This window comes from Taudactylus pleione, unplaced genomic scaffold, assembly GCF_031769625.1.
Source record: "Taudactylus pleione unplaced genomic scaffold, aTauple2 ptg001043l, whole genome shotgun sequence".
NCBI lineage: Eukaryota > Metazoa > Chordata > Amphibia > Anura > Myobatrachidae > Taudactylus > Taudactylus pleione.
Genome location: NW_028285444.1, coordinates 1,192,223 through 1,210,026, shown reverse-complemented (window position 1 = coordinate 1,210,026; position 17,804 = coordinate 1,192,223). Strand labels below are relative to the sequence as shown.

Here is a 17,804-nt window from a genome sequence, read left to right as displayed (position 1 = left end):
AGCCGATGGCAGCACGGAGGTGAAGGTGCGGCTTAGAAGCCATAGAGCTGGGAACAGCACGGGAGCTGTTGGTGCGGCAAATGTGCCGAGGGTGCGGCAAGAGCCGATGGTATGAGAGCTAGTAGACTGTGCTGCAGCTTGGAGAGCCGATGTTAGCACGGTGGTGTAGATGTGGCTTGGAAGCCGTAGAAGAAGCTGGAGAGCTGGGAACGTAATGCTTTGTGCGGGAGTCAGGGGGAAAGTAATGTATTGTGGTAATTGCCCGATGCCAGGGTCAGGACATCGGTGAAATAAAACATGTTTTATTCCCGTGATATGCCGATCCTGACCAAAAAATGTCCGGCATCAGCAAATCAGGGATTTTGATACATGAAGAAGTTCACAAATAACCTGCATGATCTGCAAACATCGATCTGCATTTCCGGTCGGATCGGGTAATCGGCTGACACATGTATGGGGGACTTCCAGAAATTGTTTTGTATTTTTACACATAACTTCCTTTCCACAACTTTATCCAGCAGCCCATTAGCCAGCACCTTGGTGAATTCCTGCATTGCCATGCACTACTATTAGTGGAAACCTCATTAGGCAGCCAGTTTTATTCTGAATTAGCCTGTTGTGTGAACTGGAAGGTCGTTGGCTGTACCTGAGGAAGTTTATAATGGTTATGTGATCTCTTATGCAAGCCGGGTATTTTAGTAATTCAATTATATTGGTACATTTTTATGTAAATGTTGTTTTCACTTTCATTTTGAGGGTTATAATGTGTAACTAAAGCAGGAAAAAGCTTGATTTTATTTTCCTGGGTATAATGTGACAAAAGGTATGGATTCTGACAGGGTATGATGATTTTCTATAGGCACTGTACCAAGCACACAGGAAGTGGGTACATAATGCACAGGAAGTGGGTATGTTATACCTTGTAGCACTGGATGTGAGTAAATGATAAATTGTTGCAGAGAAAGTGGGTATGGTACACAAATGATACACAGGTAGTTGGGTATATGACACATTGGAAGTGGGCACAGGAAATGACTACCTGATATACAGTCAGGACCATAAATATTGGGACATTGACAGAATTTTCAGATTTTGGCCTCTATTCACCACCACAATGGCTTTGAAATGAACAAACAAGATGTGATTTAACTGCAGACTTTCAGATTTAATTTGAGGGTAATTACATCCAAATCAGGTGAACGGTGTAGGAATTACAACGGTTTCTATATGTGCCTCCCACTTTTTAAGGGGCCAAAAGTAATGGGACAAACTAAACAATCCTAAATCTAACTTTCACTTTTGAAAACTTTGTTGCAAATCCTTTGCAGGCAATTACAGCCTGAAGTCTGGAACGCATAGACATCACCAGACGCTGGGTTTCATCCCTGGTGATGCTCTGCCAGGCCTCTACTGCAAATGTCTTCAGTTCCTGCTTGTTCTTGGGGCATTTTCCCTTCAGTTTTGTCTTCATCAAGTGAAATGCATGCTCAATCAGATTCAGGTCAGGGGATTGACTTGGCCACTGCATAACATTCCACTTTTTAGCCTTAAAAAACTCTTTGGTTGCTTTTGCAGTATGCTTCGGGTCATTGTCCATCTGCACTGTGAAGCGCTGTCCAATGAGTTCTGAAGCATTTGACTGAATATGAGCCTATAATATTGCCCGAAACACTTCAGAATTCATTCTGCTGCTTTTGTCATCAGTCACATCATCAATAAATACAAGGGAACCAGTTCCATTGGCAGCCATACATGCCCACGCCATGACACTACCACCTACTCTTCCCATCACTCTGGTACAAGTTGATCTTTGTCTCATCTGTCCATAGGATGTTGTTCCAGAACTGTAATGGCTTTTTTAGATGTTGTTTGGCAAACTCTGATCTGGTCTTCCTGTTTTAGGGGCTCACCAATGTTTGCATCTTGTGGTGAACCCTCTATATTCACTCTTGTGAAGTCTTCTCTTGATTGTTGACTTTGACACATATACACCTACCTCCTGGAGAGTGTTCTTGATTTGGCCAACTGTTGTGAAGGGGTTTTTCTTCACCAGGGAAATAATTCTTCTGTCATCCACCACAGTTGTTTTCCGTGGTCTTCCGGGTCTTTTGGTGTTGCTGAGCTCTCTGGTGCGTTCTTTCTTTTTAAGAATGTTCCAAACAGTTGATTTGGCCACACCTAATGTTTTTGCTATCTCTCTGATGGGTTTGTTTTGATTTTTCAGCCTAATGATGGCTTGCTTCACTGATAGTGACAGCTCTTTGGATCTCATATTGAGAGTCGACATCAACTGATTTAAAATGCAAATGTCACACCTAGAATCAATTCCAGACCTTTTACCTGCTTAATTGCTAATGAAATAACGAGAGAATAGCCCACACCTGTCCATGAAATAGCTTTTGAGATGATAGTCCCATTAAGGCCCCCATACATCAGCAATCTGAAAACCACAATTGAACAATTTGAAGATTTATTGCCCGATCTTAGGATTTCCCAATCGAGCAATCTGCGCCCATACACTACAGATCTTTTTCAGTGATTTGCAGATCGATTGCAGCAAACACAGATCTGGCAATCTTGAAAGACTCCATCATTTCACTAGTAACGGTCTGCAAATCTGCTGATCATGTCCATACACTAGCAATCTACAGCCCCAATCGATCTGTGAAATCCAACATGTTGGACAATCTGATTAAACAATTCCAATCACTTTTTGGTTGCAATCTGCGATCTGTGAAGCCCATACATTGCAGATTTTTATACACAATCGATTGCAAATTGCACGATTGCTCCAATCCATCTCTGATGTATGGGGGCCTTTACTTTTGGCCCCTTAAAAAGTGGGAGGCACATATAGAAACCGTTGTAATTCCTACACTGTTCACCTGATTTGGATGTAATTACCCTCAAATTAAATCTGAAAGTCTGCAGGTAAAGCACATCTTGTTTGTTTCATTTCAAAGCCATTGTGGTGGTGAATAGAGGCCAAAATATGAAAATTCTGTCAGTGTCCCTATATTTATGGACCTGACTGTATACTGTAGCACAGGAAGTGGTACATTCATTATAGTAAAGGACACAGGCAGGATACTGAGAGAAACTGTGGCACAGGAAGTGGTAATTAATATGATACACCGATGCACAGAAGATAGGTATGACACATTGTGATATAATAAGTAGATTTTACATTCTAGCACAGGACACAGGAAGTGTCTACATCATTCATTGTAGCGCAGGAAGTGTCTACATCATTCATTGTAGCGCAGGAAGTGTCTACATCATTCATTGTAGCGCAGGAAGTGTCTACATCATTCATTGTAGCGCAGGAAGTGTCTACATCATTCATTGTAGCGCAGGAAGTGTCTACATCATTCATTGTAGCGCAGGAAGTGGCTGCATCATTCATTGTAACGCAGGAAGTGGCTGCATCATTCATTGTAACACAGGAAGTGGCTGCATCATTCATTGTAGTGCAGGAAGTGGCTACATCATTCATTGTAGCGCAGGAAGTGGCTGCATCATTCATTGTAGCGCAGGAAGTGGCTGCATCATAGATACATTGTAGCACAGGAAGTGGCTGCATCATATACATTGTAGCGCAGGAAGTGGCTGCATCATATACATTGTAGCACAGGAAGTGGCTGCATCATAGATACACTGTGGCGCAGGAAGTGGCTGCATCATAGATACACTGTGGCACAGGAAGTGGCTGCATCATAGATACACTGTGGAGCAGGAAGTGGCTGCATCATAGATACACTGTGGCACAGGAAGTGGCTGCATCATAGATACACTGCGACACAGGAAGTGGCTGCATCATAGATACACTGTGGCACAGGAAGTGGCTGCATCATATACACTGTGGCGCAGGAAGTGGCTGCATCATAGATACACTGTGGCGCAGGAAGTGGCTGCATCATTCATTGTAGCGCAGGAAGTGGCTGCATCATTCATTGTAACGCAGGAAGTGGCTGCATCATTCATTGTAGTGCAGGAAGTGGCTACATCATTCATTGTAGCGCAGGAAGTGGCTGCATCATAGATACATTGTAGCACAGGAAGTGGCTGCATCATATACATTGTAGCGCAGGAAGTGGCTGCATCATATACATTGTAGCGCAGGAAGTGGCTGCATCATATACATTGTAACGCAGGAAGTGGCTGCATCATATACATTGTAGCGCAGGAAGTGGCTGCATCATAGATCCACTGTGGCGCAGGAAGTGGCTGCATCATAGATCCACTGTGGCGCAGGAAGAGGCTGCATCATAGATCCACTGTGGCGCAGAAAGTGGCTGCATCATAGATCCACTGTGGCGCAGAAAGTGGCTGCATCATAGATCCACTGTGGCGCAGAAAGTGGCTGCATTCATAGATCCACTGTGGCGCAGAAAGTGGCTGCATCATAGATCCACTGTGGCGCAGAAAGTGGCTGCATCATAGATCCACTGTGGCGCAGAAAGTGGCTGCATCATAGATCCACTGTGGCGCAGAAAGTGACTGCATCATAGATCCACTGTGGCGCAGGAAGTGGCTGCATCATAGATCCACTGTGGCGCAGGAAGTGGCTGCATCATAGATCCACTGTGGCGCAGGAAGTGGCTGCATCACAGATACACTGTGGTGCAGGAAGTGGCTGCATCACAGATACACTGTGGAGCAGGAAGTGGCTGCATCACAGATACACAGTGGCGAAGGAAGTGGCTGCATCACAGATACACTGTGGCGCAGGAAGTGGCTGCATCATAGATACACTGTGGCGCAGGAAGTGGCTGCATTATAGATACACTGTGGCGCAGGAAGTGGCTGCATTATAGATACACTGTGGCGCAGGAAGTGGCTGCATCATATACACTGTGGCACAGGAAGTGGCTGCATTATAGATACACTGTGGCGCAGGAAGTGGCTGCATTATAGATACACTGTGGTGCAGGAAGTGGCTGCATCATATACACTGTGGCACAGGAAGTGGCTGCATCATATACACTGTGGCACAGGAAGTGGCTGCATTATAGATACACTGTGGCGCAGGAAGTGGCTGCATTATAGATACACTGTGGCGCAGGAAGTGGCTGCATTATAGATACACTGTGGCGCAGGAAGTGGCTGCATTATAGATACACTGTGGCGCAGGAAGTGGCTGCATTATAGATACACTGTGGCGCAGGAAGTGGCTGCATCATAGATACACTGTGGCGCAGGAAGTGGCTGCATCATAGATACACTGTGGTGCAGGAAGTGGCTGCATCATAGATACACTGTGGCACAGGAAGTGGCTGCATCATAGATACACTGTGGCGCAGGAAGTGGCTGCATCATAGATACACTGTGGCGCAGGAAGTGGCTGCATCATAGATACACTGTGGCGCAGGAAGTGGCATACTCCCCAACATGGTATAAAATGCTCTGCTTCTGGCTTCCCACATAATGTGTGGTTGCAGTCACCTGTGTTAAACACACGCTAGATAATACAATGTAGCAGAGTAGTTGGAGGCACAGGATAGATACAGTGCAGCAGTGGGTAGATAATACAGTGTAGCAGAGGTTACAATGTATATGATAGTGTAGTAGAGGGTACAGGGTAGATAATACAATGCAGCAGAAGGTACAGGTGCAGCAGAGTAGTTGGAGGTACAGGATAGATACAGTGCAGCAAAGAGTAGATAATAGTGTAGCAGAGGGTACAATGTATATGATAGTGTAGTAGAGGGTACAGGGTAGATGATACAATGTAGCAGAGGGTAGATGATACAATGTATATGATACAGTGTAGCAGAGGGCAGATGATAGTGTAGCAAAGGGACAGGGTGGATGATATAGTGTTACAGAGGAAAGATGATGCAGAGGGTACAGGCTAGATTATACAGTGTAGCAGTGGATAGATGATACAATGTAGCAGAGGGTACAGGGTAGATGATACAATGTAGCAAAGGGTACAAGCTAGATGATAGTGTAGCAGAGGGTATAGGTTAGATGATAGTGTAGCAGAGAGTAGATGATACAATGTAGCAGAGGTTACAGGGTAGATAATACAGTGTAGCAGAGGATACAGGGTACATGATACAGTGTAGCAGAGGGTACATGATACAGTGTAGCAAAGGGTACAGGATAGATGATACAGTGTTGCAGAGAGTAGATGACAGTGTAGCAGAGGGTACAGGGTAGATGATACAGTGTTACAGAGGGTACAGGGTAGATGATACAATGTAGCAGAGGGTACAGGGTAGATGTTACAATGTAGCAGAGGTTACAGGGTAGATGATACAATGTAGCAGAGGGTACAGGGTATATGATAGTGTAGTAGAGGGTAGATGATACAGTGTAGCAGAGAAAACAGGGTCCATGATACAGTGTAGCAGTGGGTATAGGGTAGATGATACAGTGTAGTAGTGGGTACAGGGTAGATGATACAGTGTAGCAGTGGGTAGATGATACAGTGTAGCAAAGAGTATAGGATACAGTGTAGCAGAGAATACAGGGTAGATGATACAGTGTAGCAGAGGATAGATGATACAGTGTAGCAGAGAGTAGATGATACAGTGTAGCAGAGAGTAGATGATACAGTGTAGCAGAGGGTACAGGGTAGATGACACAGTGTAGCAGAGGATAGATGATACAGTGTAGCAGAGTAGATGATACAATGTAGCAGAGAGTACAGTGTAGCAGAGAATAGAGCATACAGTGTAGCAGAGTGTACAGTGTAGTAGAGGGTAGATGATACAGTGTAGAAGAGTAGATGATACAATGTAGCAGAGGATACAGTGTAGTAGTGGGTAGATGATACAGTGTAGCAGAGGGTACAGTGTAGTAGAGCGTAGATACAGTGTAGCAGAGGTTACAGGGTAGATGATACAGTGTAGCAGAGAGTAGATGATACAGTGTAGCAAAGAGTATAGGATACAGTGTAGCAGAGAATACAGGGTAGATGATACAGTGTAGCAGAGGCAAGATGATACAGTGTAGCAGAGAGTAGATGATACAATGTAGCAGGTACAGTGTAGCAGAGGGTACAGGGTAGATGACACAGTGTAGCAGAGGATAGATAATACAGTGTAGCAGAGTAGATGATACAATGTAGCAGAGGGTACAGTGTAGCAGAGAATAAAGCATACAGTGTAGCAGAGGGTACAGTGTAGTAGAGGGTAGATGATACAGTGTAGCAGAGTAGATGATACAATGTAGCAGAGGATACAGTGTAGTAGTGGGTAGATGATACAGTGTAGCAGAGAGTAGAGTATACAGTGTAGCAGAGAGTACAGTGTAGTAGAGGGTAGATGATATAGTGTAGTAGAGCGTAGATACAGTGTAGCAGAGGGTACAGGGTAGATGATACAGTGTAGCAGAGGATAGATGATACAGTGTAGCAGAGAGTAGATGATACAATGTAGCAGAGGGTACAGTGTAGCAGTAGGTATATGATACAGTGTAGCAAAGAGTACAGTGTAGCGGTGGGTAGATGATACAGTGTGGCGGAGAGTAGAGCATACAGTGTAGCAGAGGGTACAGGGTAGTTGATGCAGTGGGTAGATGATACAATGTAGCAGAGAGTACAGTGTAGTAGAGGATAGATGATATAGTGTAGTAGAGGTTAGATGATACAGTGTAGCAGAGAGTAGATGATACAGTGTAGCAGAGGGTAGATGATGCAATGTAGCAGAGGGTACAGGCTAGATGATACAGTGTGGCAGAGTAGAGCATACAGTGTACTAGTGGGTAGATGATACAGTGTAGCAGAGAGTAGAGCGTACAGTGTAGCAGAGGGTACAGGATAGATGATAGTGTGTAGCAGAGGTTACAGTGTAGCAGTGTGTAGATGATACAGTGTGGCAGAAAGTAGAGCATACAGTGTAGCAGAGGATACAGTGCAGCAGAGGGTACAGGGTAGATGATATTGTGTAGCAGAGGTTACAGTGTAGCAGTGGGTAGATGATACAATGTAGCAGAGGTTACAGTGTAGCAGTGGGTAGATGATACAATGTAGCAGAGGTTACAGTGTAGCAGTGGGTAGATGATACAATGTAGCAGAGGTTACAGGGTAGCAGTGGGTAGATGATACAATGTAGCAGAGGTTACAAGGTAGCAGTGGGTAGATGATACAATGTAGCAGAGGTTACAGTGTAGCAGTGGGTAGATGATACAATGTAGCAGAGGTTACAGTGTAGCAGTGGGTAGATGATACAATGTAGCAGAGGTTACAGTGTAGCAGTGGGTAGATGATACAATGTAGCAAAGGTTACAGTGTAGCAGTGGGTAGATGATACAATGTAGCAGAGGTTACAGTGTAGCAGTGGGTAGATGATACAATGTAGCAGAGGTTACAGTGTACTAGTGGGTAGATGATACAATGTAGCAGAGGTTACAGTGTAGCAGTGGGTAGATGATACAATGTAGCAGAGGTTACGGTGTAGGAGTGGGTAGATGATACAATGTAGCAGAGGTTACAGTGTAGCAGTGGGTAGATGATACAATGTAGCAGAGGTTACAGTGTAGCAGTGGGTAGATGATACAATGTAGCAGAGGTTACAGTGTAGCAGTGAGTAGATGATACAATGTAGCAGAGGTTACAGTGTAGCAGTGTGTAGATGATACAATGTAGCAGAGGTTACAGTGTAGCAGTGGGTAGATGATACAATGTAGCAGAGGTTACAGGGTAGCAGTGGGTAGATGATACAGTGTGGCAGAGAGTAGAGCATACAGTGTAGCAGAGGTTACAGTGTACTAGTGGGTAGATGATAGTGTGTAGCAGAGGTTACAGTGTAGCAGTGGGTAGATGATACAATGTAGCAGAGGTTACAGTGTAGCAGTGGGTAGATGATACAATGTAGCAGAGGTTACAGTGTACTAGTGGGTAGATGATACAATGTAGCAGAGGTTACAGTGTAGCAGTGGGTAGATGATACAATGTAGCAGAGGTTACAGTGTAGTAGTGGGTAGATGATACAATGTAGCAGAGGTTACAGTGTAGTAGTGGGTAGATGATACAATGTAGCAGAGGTTACAGTGTAGCAGTGGGTAGATGATACAATGTAGCAGAGGTTACAGTGTAGTAGAGCGTAGATACAGTGTAGCAGAGGTTACAGGGTAGATGATACAGTGTAGCAGAGAGTAGATGATACAGTGTAGCAAAGAGTATAGGATACAGTGTAGCAGAGAATACAGGGTAGATGATACAGTGTAGCAGAGGCAAGATGATACAGTGTAGCAGAGAGTAGATGATACAATGTAGCAGGTACAGTGTAGCAGAGGGTACAGGGTAGATGACACAGTGTAGCAGAGGATAGATAATACAGTGTAGCAGAGTAGATGATACAATGTAGCAGAGGGTACAGTGTAGCAGAGAATAAAGCATACAGTGTAGCAGAGGGTACAGTGTAGTAGAGGGTAGATGATACAGTGTAGCAGAGTAGATGATACAATGTAGCAGAGGATACAGTGTAGTAGTGGGTAGATGATACAGTGTAGCAGAGAGTAGAGTATACAGTGTAGCAGAGAGTACAGTGTAGTAGAGGGTAGATGATATAGTGTAGTAGAGCGTAGATACAGTGTAGCAGAGGGTACAGGGTAGATGATACAGTGTAGCAGAGGATAGATGATACAGTGTAGCAGAGAGTAGATGATACAATGTAGCAGAGGGTACAGTGTAGCAGTAGGTATATGATACAGTGTAGCAAAGAGTACAGTGTAGCGGTGGGTAGATGATACAGTGTGGCGGAGAGTAGAGCATACAGTGTAGCAGAGGGTACAGGGTAGTTGATGCAGTGGGTAGATGATACAATGTAGCAGAGAGTACAGTGTAGTAGAGGATAGATGATATAGTGTAGTAGAGGTTAGATGATACAGTGTAGCAGAGAGTAGATGATACAGTGTAGCAGAGGGTAGATGATGCAATGTAGCAGAGGGTACAGGCTAGATGATACAGTGTGGCAGAGTAGAGCATACAGTGTACTAGTGGGTAGATGATACAGTGTAGCAGAGAGTAGAGCGTACAGTGTAGCAGAGGGTACAGGATAGATGATAGTGTGTAGCAGAGGTTACAGTGTAGCAGTGTGTAGATGATACAGTGTGGCAGAAAGTAGAGCATACAGTGTAGCAGAGGATACAGTGCAGCAGAGGGTACAGGGTAGATGATAGTGTGTAGCAGAGGTTACAGTGTAGCAGTGGGTAGATGATACAATGTAGCAGAGGTTACAGTGTAGCAGTGGGTAGATGATACAATGTAGCAGAGGTTACAGTGTAGCAGTGGGTAGATGATACAATGTAGCAGAGGTTACAGGGTAGCAGTGGGTAGATGATACAATGTAGCAGAGGTTACAAGGTAGCAGTGGGTAGATGATACAATGTAGCAGAGGTTACAGTGTAGCAGTGGGTAGATGATACAATGTAGCAGAGGTTACAGTGTAGCAGTGGGTAGATGATACAATGTAGCAGAGGTTACAGTGTAGCAGTGGGTAGATGATACAATGTAGCAAAGGTTACAGTGTAGCAGTGGGTAGATGATACAATGTAGCAGAGGTTACAGTGTAGCAGTGGGTAGATGATACAATGTAGCAGAGGTTACAGTGTACTAGTGGGTAGATGATACAATGTAGCAGAGGTTACAGTGTAGCAGTGGGTAGATGATACAATGTAGCAGAGGTTACGGTGTAGGAGTGGGTAGATGATACAATGTAGCAGAGGTTACAGTGTAGCAGTGGGTAGATGATACAATGTAGCAGAGGTTACAGTGTAGCAGTGGGTAGATGATACAATGTAGCAGAGGTTACAGTGTAGCAGTGAGTAGATGATACAATGTAGCAGAGGTTACAGTGTAGCAGTGTGTAGATGATACAATGTAGCAGAGGTTACAGTGTAGCAGTGGGTAGATGATACAATGTAGCAGAGGTTACAGGGTAGCAGTGGGTAGATGATACAGTGTGGCAGAGAGTAGAGCATACAGTGTAGCAGAGGTTACAGTGTACTAGTGGGTAGATGATAGTGTGTAGCAGAGGTTACAGTGTAGCAGTGGGTAGATGATACAATGTAGCAGAGGTTACAGTGTAGCAGTGGGTAGATGATACAATGTAGCAGAGGTTACAGTGTACTAGTGGGTAGATGATACAATGTAGCAGAGGTTACAGTGTAGCAGTGGGTAGATGATACAATGTAGCAGAGGTTACAGTGTAGTAGTGGGTAGATGATACAATGTAGCAGAGGTTACAGTGTAGTAGTGGGTAGATGATACAATGTAGCAGAGGTTACAGTGTAGCAGTGGGTAGATGATACAATGTAGCAGAGGTTACAGTGTAGCAGTGGGTAGATGATACAATGTAGCAGAGGTTACAGTGTAGCAGTGGGTAGATGATACAATGTAGCAGAGGTTACAGTGTAGTAGTGGGTAGATGATACAATTTAGCAGAGGTTACAGTGTACTAGTGGGTAGATGATACAATGTAGCAGAGGTTACAGTGTAGCAGTGGGTAGATGATACAATGTAGCAGAGGTTACAGTGTAGCAGTGGGTAGATGATACAATGTAGCAGAGGTTACAGTGTAGCAGTGGGTAGATGATACAATGTAGCAGATGTTACAGTGTAGCAGTGGGTAGATGATACAATGTAGCAGAGGTTACAGGGTAGCAGTGGGTAGATGATACAATGTAGCAGAGGTTACAGAGTAGTAGTGGGTAGATGATACAATGTAGCAGAGGTAAAAGTGTAGCAGTGGGTAGATGATACAATGTAGCAGAGGTAAAAGTGTAGCAGTGGGTAGATGATACAATGTAGCAGATGTTACAGTGTAGCAGTGGGTAGATGATACAATGTAGCAGAGGTTACAGTGTAGCAGTGGGTAGATGATACAATGTAGCAGAGGTTACAGTGTAGCAGTGGGTAGATGATACAATGTAGCAGAGGTTACAGTGTAGCAGTGGGTAGATGATACAATGTAGCAGAGGTTACAGTGTAGCAGTGGGTAGATGATACAATGTAGAAGAGGTTACAGTGTAGCAGTGGGTAGATGATACAATGTAGCAGAGGTTACAGGGTAGCAGTGGATAGATGATACAGTGTGGGAGAGAGTAGAGCATACAGTGTAGCAGAGGTTACAGTGTACTAGTGGGTAGATGATAGTGTGTAGCAGAGGTTACAGTGTAGCAGTGGGTAGATGATACAGTGTGGCAGAGGTTACAGTGTAGTAGTGGGTAGATGATACAGTGTGGCAGAGGTTACAGTGTAGTAGTGGGTAGATGATACAATGTAGCAGAGGTTACAGTGTAGTAGTGGGTAGATGATACAATGTAGCAGAGGTTACAGTGTACTAGTGGGTAGATGATACAATGTAGCAGAGGTTACAGTGTAGCAGTGGGTAGATGATACAATGTAGCAGAGGTTACAGTGTAGCAGTGGGTAGATGATACAATGTAGCAGAGGTTACAGTGTAGCAGTGGGTAGATGATACAATGTAGCAGAGGTTACAGTGTAGTAGTGGGTAGATGATACAATGTAGCAGAGGTTACAGTGTACTAGTGGGTAGATGATACAATGTAGCAGAGGTAAAAGTGTAGCAGTGGGTAGATGATACAATGTAGCAGAGGTTACAGTGTAGCAGTGGGTAGATGATACAATGTAGCAAAGGTTACAGAGTAGTAGTGGGTAGATGATACAATGTAGCAGAGGTTACAGTGTATTAGTGGGTAGATGATACAGTGTGGCAGAGAGTAGAGCATACAGTGTAGCAGAGGGTAGATGATACAGTGTGGCAGAGAGTAGAGCATACAGTGTAGCAGAGGGTAGATGATACAGTGTGGCAGAGAGTAGAGCATACAGTGTAGCAGAGGTTACAGTGTAGTAGTGGGTTGATGATACAATGTAGCAGAGGTTACAGTGTAGTAGTGGGTAGATGATACAATGTAGCAGAGGTTACAGTGTAGTAGTGGGTAGATGATACAATGTAGCAGAGGTTACAGTGTAGTAGTGGGTAGATGATTCAATGTAGCAGAGGTTACAGGGTAGCAGTGGGTAGATGATACAATGTAGCAGAGGTTACAGTGTAGTAGTGGGTAGATGATACAATGTAGCAGAGGTTACAGTGTAGTAGTGGGTAGATGATACAATGTAGCAGAGGTTATAGTGTAGTAGTGGGTAGATGATACAGTGTGGCAGAGGTTACAGTGTAGTAGTGGGTAGATGATACAATGTAGCAGAGGTTACAGTGTAGTAGTGGGTAGATGATACAATGTAGCAGAGGTTATAGTGTAGTAGTGGGTAGATGATACAGTGTGGCAGAGGGTATAGGGTAGTAGTGGGTAGATGATACAATGTAGCAGATGATACAGTGTGGCAGAGAGTAGAGCATACAGTGTAGCAGAGGGTAGATGATACAGTGTGGCAGAGAGTAGAGCATACAGTGTAGCAGAGGGTAGATGATACAGTGTGGCAGAGAGTAGAGCATACAGTGTAGCAGAGGTTACAGGGTAGCAGTGGGTAGATGATACAATGTAGCAGAGGTTACAGTGTAGCAGTGGGTAGATGATACAATGTAGCAGAGGTTACAGTGTAGCAGTGGGTAGATGATACAATGTAGCAGAGGTTACAGTGTAGCAGTGGCTAGATGATACAGTGTAGCAGTGGGTAGATGATACAATGTAGCAGAGGTTACAGTGTAGCAGTGGGTAGATGATACAATGTAGCAGAGGTTACAGTGTAGCAGTGGGTAGATGATACAATGTAGCAGAGGTTACAGTGTAGCAGTGGGTAGATGATACAATGTAGCAGAGGTTACAGTGTAGTAGTGGGTAGATGATACAATGTAGCAGAGGTTACAGTGTAGCAGTGGGTAGATGATACAATGTAGCAGAGGTTACAGTGTAGCAGTGGATAGATGATACAATGTAGCAGAGGTTACAGTGTAGTAGTGGGTAGATGATCCAATGTAGCAGAGGTTACAGTGTACTAGTGGGTAGATGATACAATTTAGCAGAGGTTACAGTGTACTAGTGGGTAGATGATACAATGTAGCAGAGGTTACAGTGTAGTAGTGGGTAGATGATACAATGTAGCAGAGGTTACAGTGTAGCAGTGGATAGATGATACAATGTAGCAGAGGTTACAGTGTAGCAGTGGATAGATGATACAATGTAGCAGAGGTTACAGTGTAGAAGTGGGTAGATGATACAATGTAGCGGAGGTTACAGGGTAGCAGTGGGTAGATGATACAGTGTAGCAGAGGTTACAGTGTACTAGTGGGTAGATGATAGTGTGTAGCAGAGGTTATAGTGTAGTAGTGGGTAGATGATACAGTGTGGCAGAGGTTACAGTGTAGTAGTGGGTAGATGATACAATGTAGCAGAGGTTACAGTGTAGTAGTGGGTAGATGATACAATGTAGCAGAGGTTATAGTGTAGTAGTGGGTAGATGATACAGTGTGGCAGAGGGTACAGGGTAGTAGTGGGTAGATGATACAATGTAGCAGATGATACAGTGTGGCAGAGAGTAGAGCATACAGTGTAGCAGAGGGTAGATGATACAGTGTGGCAGAGAGTAGAGCATACAGTGTAGCAGAGGGTAGATGATACAGTGTGGCAGAGAGTAGAGCATACAGTGTAGCAGAGGTTACAGGGTAGCAGTGGGTAGATGATACAATGTAGCAGATGATACAGTGTGGCAGAGAGTAGAGCATACAGTGTAGCAGTGGGTAGATGATACAGTGTAGCAGAGGGTAGATGATACAGTGTGGCAGAGAGTAGAGCATACAGTGTAGCAGAGGGTAGATGATACAGTGTGGCAGAGAGTAGAGCATACAGTGTAGCAGAGGTTACAGGGTAGCAGTGGGTAGATGATACAATGTAGCAGAGGTTACAGTGTAGTAGTGGGTAGATGATACAATGTAGCAGAGGTTACAGGGTAGCAGTGGGTAGATGATACAGTGTAGCAGAGGGTAGATGATACAGTGTGGCAGAGAGTAGAGCATACAGTGTAGCAGAGGTTACAGGGTAGCAGTGGGTAGATGATACAATGTAGCAGAGGTTACAGGGTAGCAGTGGGTAGATGATACAGTGTAGCAGAGGTTACAGGGTAGCAGTGGGTAGATGATACAATGTAGCAGAGGTTACAGGGTAGCAGTGGGTAGATGATACAGTGTAGCAGAGGGTAGATGATACAGTGTGGCAGAGAGTAGAGCATACAGTGTAGCAGAGGTTACAGGGTAGCAGTGGGTAGATGATACAATGTAGCAGAGGTTACAGGGTAGCAGTGGGTAGATGATACAATGTAGCAGAGGTTACAGTGTAGCAGTGGGTAGATGATACAGTGTAGCAGAGGGTAGATGATACAGTGTGGCAGAGGTTACAGGGTAGCAGTGGGTAGATGATACAGTGTGGCAGAGGTTACAGGGTAGCAGTGGGTAGATGATACAATGTAGCAGAGGTTACAGGGTAGCAGTGGGTAGATGATACAGTGTAGCAGAGGGTAGATGATACAGTGTGGCAGAGAGTAGAGCATACAGTGTAGCAGAGGTTACAGGGTAGCAGTGGGTAGATGATACAATGTAGCAGAGGTTACAGGGTAGCAGTGGGTAGATGATACAGTGTAGCAGAGGTTACAGGGTAGCAGTGGGTAGATGATACAATGTAGCAGAGGTTACAGGGTAGCAGTGGGTAGATGATACAGTGTAGCAGAGGGTAGATGATACAGTGTGGCAGAGAGTAGAGCATACAGTGTAGCAGAGGTTACAGGGTAGCAGTGGGTAGATGATACAATGTAGCAGAGGTTACAGGGTAGCAGTGGGTAGATGATACAATGTAGCAGAGGTTACAGTGTAGCAGTGGGTAGATGATACAGTGTAGCAGTGGGTAGATGATACAGTGTGGCAGAGGTTACAGGGTAGCAGTGGGTAGATGATACAGTGTAGCAGAGGGTAGATGATACAGTGTGGCAGAGGTTACAGGGTAGCAGTGGGTAGATGATACAGTGTGGCAGAGGTTACAGGGTAGCAGTGGGTAGATGATACAGTGTAGCAGAGGTTACAGGGTAGCAGTGGGTAGATGATACAGTGTAGCAGAGGTTACAGGGTAGCAGTGGGTAGATGATACAGTGTAGCAGAGGTTACAGGGTAGCAGAGGGTAGATGATACAGTGTGGCAGAGAGTAGAGCATACAGTGTAGCAGAGGTTACAGGGTAGCAGTGGGTAGATGATACAATGTAGCAGTGGGTAGATGATACAGTGTAGCAGTGGGTAGATGATACAGTGTAGCAGTGGGTAGATGATACAATGTAGCAGAGGTTACAGTGTACTAGTGGGTAGATGATACAATGTAGCAGAGGTTACAGTGTAGTAGTGGGTAGATGATACAATGTAGCAGAGGTTACAGTGTAGTAGTGGGTAGATGATACAATGTAGCAGAGGTTACAGTGTAGTAGTGGGTAGATGATACAGTGTAGCAGAGGGTACAGGTGCACAGAGGACACGTGTGAGGGGGCTGAGGCCGCTTATTTAGGCACCAGCAGGGCTGCAGACTGCGCATGCCCGGGGAGGATGATATACACCCCCACCCCCCTTCCTATATACACACAGGAGGCCGCAATGGAGGCGGCTGCCGCTGATTTCCCGTTAACCCCTCAGTCCCTGGAGGACGGCAGCACCCCCCTTCCCCCGGCAGCGCACGGGTTATACAGCGACCGGGGCCCGCAGCGCTGCATGTACAGAGAGTGGGGGCCCCGGGAGCCAGCAGGGCCCAACGCTGCGTGCACCGCGCCCTCCCCCTCCGCACCATGCACGGCGCCCGGGCCGCCCTTCACCTACCTCCCCCCGCCGCGGGAATCACCGGGGCCGCGCCAGGTCCTCTCCGGTCCCAGACAATGAAATCAGCGCCTCCGATCATCAATTCTAATCATGATTGTGACGTCACGCAGACAGCAGCCAATGGCAGGGCGAGATCAGGGGCCTGACATTCCCAGGGCCTGGGAGGGGGAGGGAAGAGGGATGTGTACATATATGTGTGTGTGTGTATACCGGCTGCATGTGTGTGTGTGTATACTGGCTGCATGTGTGTGTATGTATACTGTGTGTGTATACTGGCTGTGTGTGTATACTGGCTGCATGTGTGTGTGTATACTGGCTGCATGTGTGTGTGTGTATACTGTGTGTGTATACTGGCTGCATGTGTGTGTATGTATACTGTGTGTATATACTAGCTGTGTATGTATACTGTGTGTATATACTAGCTGTGTGTGTATACTGGCTGCATGTGTGTGTGTATACTGGCTGCATGTGTGTGTGTGTATACCGGCTGCATGTGTGTGTATGTATACTGTGTGTATATACTAGCTGTGTGTGTATACTGTGTGTATATACTAGCTGTGTGTGTATACTGGCTGCATGTGTGTGTGTGTGTGTATACTGTGTGTGTATACTGGCTGCATGTGTGTGTATGTATACTGTGTGTATATACTAGCTGTGTATGTATACTGTGTGTATATACTAGCTGTGTGTGTATACTGGCTGCATGTGTGTGTGTATACTGGCTGCATGTGTGTGTGTGTATACTGTGTGTGTATACTGGCTGCATGTGTGTGTATGTATACTGTGTGTGTATATACTGGCTGCATGTGTGTGTATATACTGGTTGCATGTGTGTGTATGTATACTGTGTGTGTGTATACTGGCTGCATGTGTGTATGTATACTGTGTGTATACTGGCTGCATGTGTGTGTATGTATACTGTGTGTATATACTAGCTGTGTGTGTATACTGTGTGTATATACTAGCTGTGTGTGTATACTGTGTGTATATACTAGCTGTGTGTGTGTGTATACTGGCTGCATGTGTGTG

The 17,804-nt window shown here is 45.0% G+C and overlaps 1 protein-coding gene across 3 annotated transcripts in view; it reads right to left on the bottom strand.

Moving 5' to 3' along the window:
• Positions 1–16,863, bottom strand: part of HDX (highly divergent homeobox) — a 192,098-nt gene extending 175,235 nt beyond the window's left edge. For all 3 annotated transcript variants that reach the window (XM_088461397.1, XM_088461398.1, XM_088461399.1), the window contains exon 1: positions 16,776–16,863. The gene's annotated coding sequence lies outside the window, so the exon portion shown is untranslated. The remainder of the gene's footprint in view (positions 1–16,775) is intronic.
• Between the last annotated feature and the right edge of the window lie 941 nt (positions 16,864–17,804).